The 7,416-nt window shown below is 48.2% G+C and overlaps 2 non-coding genes across 2 annotated transcripts; both read right to left on the bottom strand.

Moving 5' to 3' along the window:
* Positions 1 to 1,767: 1,767 nt before the first annotated feature.
* LOC139997479 (5.8S ribosomal RNA) lies at positions 1,768 to 1,922 on the bottom strand. Its single transcript, XR_011802853.1, has one exon. It is a non-coding gene; the product is annotated as a 5.8S ribosomal RNA (ribosomal RNA).
* Positions 1,923 to 4,755: 2,833 nt separating this feature from the next.
* LOC139997482 (small subunit ribosomal RNA) lies at positions 4,756 to 6,679 on the bottom strand. Its single transcript, XR_011802856.1, has one exon. It is a non-coding gene; the product is annotated as a small subunit ribosomal RNA (ribosomal RNA).
* Positions 6,680 to 7,416: the final 737 nt, after the last annotated feature.

The raw sequence follows: 7,416 nt of genomic DNA, 5'->3' as shown, positions 1-7,416 counted from the left end.
ACACGTGTTATGTATAATATATCTCCCGTAGCCGTTTCTCTCTTCTCGACGATTCCAGCGGTTCCTTGTTTTCGCCTGTTATTGCTGGCACAGAGATCGAACACGCGACATGTATATAACATATCGGTTTCTTTGCTCTGTACCAACGACGAAAACGCACGGGAACTCACGCAAGTGGAAAAGCGAGCGCGAGACGTACACAACGGGGTGAATTTATTACTCGGGGACTGGACGACCGGCGATACGTTAGGATGCGCGGTCCAGCGATAGACGACGAAGAGACATGGGATGACCAACGATCTCTTTTTCTCTAATACTCGGAGCGCCGAATCGCCTTAAAGCAAAAAAAAATCACACGCGCGTACGTCGTACGTACGGCGCGTGTATACCTCGTCTCTAATCAAGTTTCGTTAGTCTTTCTCGAGCCTCGCCAAAGAGGATCGTTCTCTTCCTCTGCGCGATCTCTCCGTGCCAATGTCAGAGATTATTCTCTTTCGCACGACGACGAAAACGACTATTTTCGACGATCCGAACAACTTTGTAACGGACTCACATGCACATCTTAAAATCGAGTACAGAAACGTTGCGCAACACCGTGAGCTTTTCTCTTCTTCGTCACCCTTAAATATAGCCGATCGTAGACGCACGCTAGATCGTAACACACTTTTCGTTGATTTCCGACGAACGTGGCTTTGGGCCAGGCGCGCGGGCAGAGAGATACGCGACCGACGGGGAAAAATTCGTCCCGATACATGTACGCGTACTCTCCGATCTCCGCGCAACGCTGGGGATCATCTCCCTAAGTCATCAGCGTTCGAAGAAATCTCGTGTGTCCGTTCCCGGATCTACGGCTTTCTCTGGGTTCGCGAAGAACAGAAAAAAGCACAGAGGATGAAAAACGCAACGACGACCCATCGATGCGACGGTCCTCGTTGTCTTCTCGTCAGTCGTCTCGCGCCTGCAGAATACATCTCTGCCGCACGAACAGACGGAGTGGGTATTCGATCCCTGGGGCTGTACGAGTAAAAACATCTTGATGAAAAGACGGTTGTGTTTCTTTAAGGCACACAGTTTTTCGTTACGCCACCAAGTTTAGGTTTAGGTTTTAATATCTTGGTTCTCTTTTCTCTCCTCTCTCGACTGACTTTGTTCAAAAATATTTTTGCTTTCTCTCAGTCTCGCCAAAAATTCATTTAAGACGACGTCGGGGGCGCGGTCATTCGTGCTTATCGAAGACTAACAAAACGTAGCAGAGGCTGATACAAAAAGAAAAAAAAAATCGGCCACGAAGAAAACTCGCTCTGTGTATCTCGATAACCGCGTCGACGACGACGGTTCTCTCCGCGCTCTTTTAATTCGTATCCTTCTTCTTGCGCTTCGTCCGACTCAGAAACGTTCGTAAAACACGAACGACGGCGGGTTGTCAAGCCAAGAAGGGACAGAGAAGAGACGGAGGTAGTTTTGCGAGTCTCCCGTGAACGCGATAGATTTTTCATATATATTTGTATCGAGAGCATGCGTACGCCGGTCTCCACACGATCCAGCGACGAACGCCGACGAACGTCCAACAATCGCTCGTACGTCGCGTACGAGCCCTCGACCGCTCTTTAATTCGTATTCTTTTGCTTGGCGCTCGTCCTCCGACTCAGAAACGTTCGTTTAAAGATAAAACGAACGACGGCGGGCTGTCGACGAGGCAAGAAAGAACAGAGAGATACGGACCGAGAGCAACGATACGCAACGCAAGCAGTCTTAGGTTTACGTGAGCAACCCTCAGCCAGGCGTGGTCCAGGAATTGTATCCGTGGACCGCAATGTGCGTTCGAAATGTCGATGTTCATGTGTCCTGCAGTTCACACGTTGACGCGCAATTAGCTGCGTTCTTCATCGACCCACGAGCCAAGTGATCCACCGTTCAGGGTAATCGTTTATGCATGGATTTTTGTTTGTGTACTCAGGTTTTTGTACTCTTATTCTCGGTTCGAAAGAAGCCGATATCCGACAAACGTCCGACCAACGGGAATCGAACGCGCGGAAGTCGCCATATGATTGACGACACGAAAATACGTTCGAAAACGAAATCGGACGGACTGCGCGACGACACACGCAGCCCGCCGACCGGGCGTAAAGTGCATTATAATATATAACAACCAACGAGATCGAAGCTCCGTTCGTCAGGAAACGACGGGGATATAACACCCGATTCTGAATCCTCTGTACAGCACACGATCTCGCGAAGAAAGCGCACGGTGGCTAGCCCATGATATATATATATGTTCGTTCCTCTCGTCCAGTTATTCGAAGCAAACAGCCGATATGCATCTCCATCGTTCGGGTAAAAAAAAATCGATGGGACGCGCACGGTCGTAGTCTTCCTCGCGCGGTCGTTTCTTCCCGATAGCCAGAAGCAGAGTTTGAAAAACTCTAGCGACGGAACGAGGCATTAGACTCTCGACAACGAGGATACAGACACGGCCGGCGGTCCCCTCTGAATCGACTTCGGTGGTTCAGGTAAAAATAAAAAAAATCGATGGGACGCGCACGGTCGTCCTTCCTCTTCCTCGCGCGCGGTCTATTCTTCCCGATAGCCAGAAGCAGAGTTTGAAAAACTCTAGCGACGGAACGAGGCATTAGACTCGCGACAACGAAGATAGAGAGACGGCCGGCGGTCCCCTCTGAATCCACTTTGGTCGCTCAGGTAAAAATAAAAAAAAATTCGAAAGGGACGCGCACGGTCGTCCTTCCTCTTCCTCGCGCGGTCTTTTCTTCCCGATAGCCAGAAGCAGAGTTTGAAAAACTCTAGCGACGGAACGAGGCATTAGACTCTCGACAACGAGGATAGAGAGACGGCCGGCGGTCCCCTCCGAACGGATGGCGACAACGACGACTAAAGCGCGAAAAATCGCGACGAAAAGGAACGCATCTCCGTTCAGGTGTATGTGTGTGCGTGCGTTTAAAAAAAATTCGATGGGACTCGCAGCCATCGGCCTCGCGCGGTCGTTTCTTCCCGATAGCCAGAAGCAGAGTTTGAAAAACTCTAGCGACGGAACGAGGCATATGACTCACGACAACGAGGATATGGACAGGCGGTCCCCTCTGAACGGGTCGACGAGACGATGGTAAAAGAGACGAACCGGACGAAACTTCCGTCGATCAGGTAAAAATAAAAAAAAATTCGATGGGACGCGCACGGTCGTCGTCGTCGTCTTCCTCGCGCGGTCGTTTCTTCCCGATAGCCAGAAGCAGAGTTTGAAAAACTCTAGCGACGGAACGAGGCATATGACTCACGACAACGAGGATAGAGAGACGGCCGGCGGTCCCCTCTGAATCGACTTCGGTGGTTCAGGTAAAAATAAAAAAAATCGATGGGACGCGCACGGTCGTCGTTCCTCTTCCTCGCGCGCGGTCTATTCTTCCCGATAGCCAGAAGCAGAGTTTGAAAAACTCTAGCGACGGAACGAGGCATTAGACTCGCGAGGATAGAGAGACGGCCGGCGGTCCCCTCCGAACCAACTTCGTCTAGTTAAGAATCGTTATACTCTTTACCATCACTCGCACTGGTATATATCTTTTCGGGCCAACATCCACGCAATGCGTTTTCGTTCTAGGTTACCCGATCCACGAGTACGAACGTACAACGTGGTTTCGTTTTGTCGAACATCGTATATCGTTCGCCGTTGAAACGAACGACAACGAAACGACATAGGAAGAACGAACGCCCTTTGGGTAGGAAGCACGTTTCGAGGAACGACGAGAGTTTGGAGAGACGCGCGAGATAGCTGGAGACGCGCAGATATAGGTATCCATGGATCTTCGAAGAGAACCTTCGAAGATATATAATTCGGTATCCTATTTTTCTGCGGCTCGCTATTCGCGTTCTTTCGCTCTCGTCGACGACTCGTTATAGACGCTTCGTTCGATCCCAAAGAGCAGTCTTCCTTATGTCCCGTTGCTAGGAGGTGAGGCCTACGCAACGCAACTACGAAATATAGAAGAGGTGTGAGCAGTGATCTCTCCGACACGAGGCACTTTAGAGATTTTAGTTTATATATTATATTGTTCGTTCGTTGGATTTCCACGATGCAAATACGAAATACGAGATCGTGACGGCGGGTCTTTCTGTGTACGACCTCACGCAGGCGCCTCGATCGCATTTCTCATTACACGTGGTTTCCACTGTAACTTTTAGTTTTTTCGATATGTGTTCAGCTCAAGTTCCCTCACATATCGTTATTATTATTATTATTATTATTATTAATAGTAGCGGTTTCGTGTTATAGGATTCGGAGACGGCGGGTCTTTCTGTGTACGACCTCACGCAAGCGCCTCGAGAATCTTTTTAAGTTTTCCGTGTGTTATATTATTCGGAGACGGCGGGTCTTTCTGTTTACGACCTCACGCAGGCGCCTCGAGAATATTTTTAAGTTTTTCGTTTGTTATAATATTATTCGGAGACGGCGGGTCTTTCTGTGTACGACCTCACGCAGGCGCCTCGAATTATTCGTGTAAAAGTATATCTCTTCATCCCGATGATCGAGAGAGAGTGCCACACTCTTCGTATAGTTTCGTAACTGGAGCGTCTCCCACCTCCTTATTGTAAAAAATTTGGCTTTTGTCAAAGTATATAGCTTGTTAATACGTCGTATATACTTTGTGTCGATATAGGAGGAGTACGGCTCCTTACCGACGATATTATATATATTTTATTATACAGTGTTCAAGTCAAATATATTCTTTGTGTTTTTGTATTTTTCGTTAATGATCCTTCCGCAGGTTCACCTACGGAAACCTTGTTACGACTTTTACTTCCTCTAAATGATCAAGTTTGGTCATCTTCCCGGTAACATCGGCAATGCTTATCACATTGGCCGCGCACCAGTCCGAAGACCTCACTAAATCATTCAATCGGTAGTAGCGACGGGCGGTGTGTACAAAGGGCAGGGACGTAATCAACGCGAGCTTATGACTCGCGCTTACTGGGAATTCCTCGTTCATGGGGAATAATTGCAAGCCCCAATCCCTAGCACGAAGGAGGTTCAGCGGGTTACCCGGGCCTTTCGGCCAGGGAAAACACGCTGATTCCTTCAGTGTAGCGCGCGTGCGGCCCAGAACATCTAAGGGCATCACAGACCTGTTATTGCTCAATCTCGTGCGGCTAGAAGCCGCCTGTTCCTCTAAGAAGATTTGTTTGTACGTTGGTAGTAAAAACCCGCCGACCGAAGCCGGGGGCCTTCGAGATACCATAATTTACGTCTATTTAGCAGGCTAGAGTCTCGTTCGTTATCGGAATTAACCAGACAAATCGCTCCACCAACTAAGAACGGCCATGCACCACCACCCACCGAATCAAGAAAGAGCTATCAATCTGTCAATCCTTCCGGTGTCCGGGCCTGGTGAGGTTTCCCGTGTTGAGTCAAATTAAGCCGCAGGCTCCACTCCTGGTGGTGCCCTTCCGTCAATTCCTTTAAGTTTCAGCTTTGCAACCATACTTCCCCCGGAACCCAAAAGCTTTGGTTTCCCGGAAGCTGCCCGCCGAGTCATCGGAGGAACTTCGGCGGATCGCTGGCTGGCATCGTTTATGGTTAGAACTAGGGCGGTATCTGATCGCCTTCGAACCTCTAACTTTCGTTCTTGATTAATGAAAACATTTTTGGCAAATGCTTTCGCTTCTGTCCGTCTTGCGACGATCCAAGAATTTCACCTCTAACGTCGCAATACGAATGCCCCCATCTGTCCCTATTAATCATTACCTCGGGGCTCCGAAAACCAACAAAATAGAACCGAGGTCCTATTCCATTATTCCATGCACACAGTATTCAGGCGAAGGTAGCCTGCTTTAAGCACTCTAATTTGTTCAAAGTAAACGTATCGGCCCACCTCGACACTCAGTGAAGAGCACCGCGATGGGATATTAGTTGGACCGCCCCGCGAGGAGCTAAGCCCACCGATAGGACGTACCACATAATGCCAGTTAAACACCGCGAGCGGTGAACCGACACTGTGACACACAGATTCAACTACGAGCTTTTTAACCGCAACAACTTTAATATACGCTATTGGAGCTGGAATTACCGCGGCTGCTGGCACCAGACTTGCCCTCCAATTGGTCCTCGTTAAAGGATTTAAAGTGTACTCATTCCGATTACGGGGCCTCGGATGAGTCCCGTATCGTTATTTTTCGTCACTACCTCCCCGTGCCGGGAGTGGGTAATTTGCGCGCCTGCTGCCTTCCTTGGATGTGGTAGCTGTTTCTCAGGCTCCCTCTCCGGAATCGAACCCTGATTCCCCGTTACCCGTTACAACCATGGTAGGCGCAGAACCTACCATCGACAGTTGATAAGGCAGACATTTGAAAGATGCGTCGCCGGTGCTAGATGACCATGCGATCAGCACAAAGTTATTCAGAGTCACCAAAACAAACGATGGACGAACGGACGAGCCATCCGCCACCGATTGGTTTTGATCTAATAAAAGCATTCGTACCATCTCTGGTACGAATCTGTTTGCATGTATTAGCTCTAGAATTACCACAGTTATCCAAGTAAGTTTAAGTATGATCTAAGAAACCATAACTGATTTAATGAGCCATTCGCGGTTTCACCTTAATGCGGCATGTACTGAGACATGCATGGCTTAATCTTTGAGACAAGCATATGACTACTGGCAGGATCAACCAGGGAACTTTGTATTTTATATATATATTATATATTAGAGTCAAAAGACTCTCTTTTTAAAATAGCCTCAGAGTGTCGTAGGTGGGTCCGTAACACCGTACGACGAGACTTTTCGTTCTTAGTGAACGTTCGACGACACCCTTTTAATTCCCGTTGTAACGTCGAACGCCACTACTCTCTCTCATTTCGCCACTCTCTCTTTACTTTCTTTCGTTCGTTTGATTGTTTGTGTGGAATATTTTAAGATCATTCTGTTCATAGGATCATTCTGTAAGAATGGTTTGTTGGTTGAACGAATATGCCTTAGCGGTAAAAAGCACGTAAACTGCATGCTGAACGTACCGTCCTCGTAAGAAACATATTCGTTCGTTCTTTTGATATTCTCCAATCAGAAAGAACGCACTTCCTAAAAGGTAGTACGCTCCCCATTAGCCTTTCGTATGTTTAAAACGTACTGCGTACGCTATAACATAAGTTTTGGAACGGTCTCTGCCGAACCAGCATGAATTGATACTCAGTTAGTAACAAGCACACTGCCCTAACTTTTTTTAAAGTTAGTGCGAGCATACAGGATCCAGCTTCCCGACTAAGGGGAACCTTGCCACGTTATTTGGTCATTACGTCCAGGACAGCGACCCGCGGCGCAGCAGTGTAGAGAAAGAGTCGATACGAGAACGAAGGAACAGTCGAGAAATAGTAAAAAAGTTCACTAAGACTCGAGGAGCGGTGACTGAATTCTCAAC

This window comes from Bombus fervidus, unplaced genomic scaffold (assembly GCF_041682495.2).
Source record: "Bombus fervidus isolate BK054 unplaced genomic scaffold, iyBomFerv1 scaffold0094, whole genome shotgun sequence".
In the NCBI taxonomy this organism is placed as follows: Eukaryota; Metazoa; Arthropoda; class Insecta; order Hymenoptera; family Apidae; genus Bombus; species Bombus fervidus.
The sequence above is the reverse complement of the archived record's forward strand: the minus strand, read 5'-3'. Positions and strand labels throughout refer to the sequence as shown.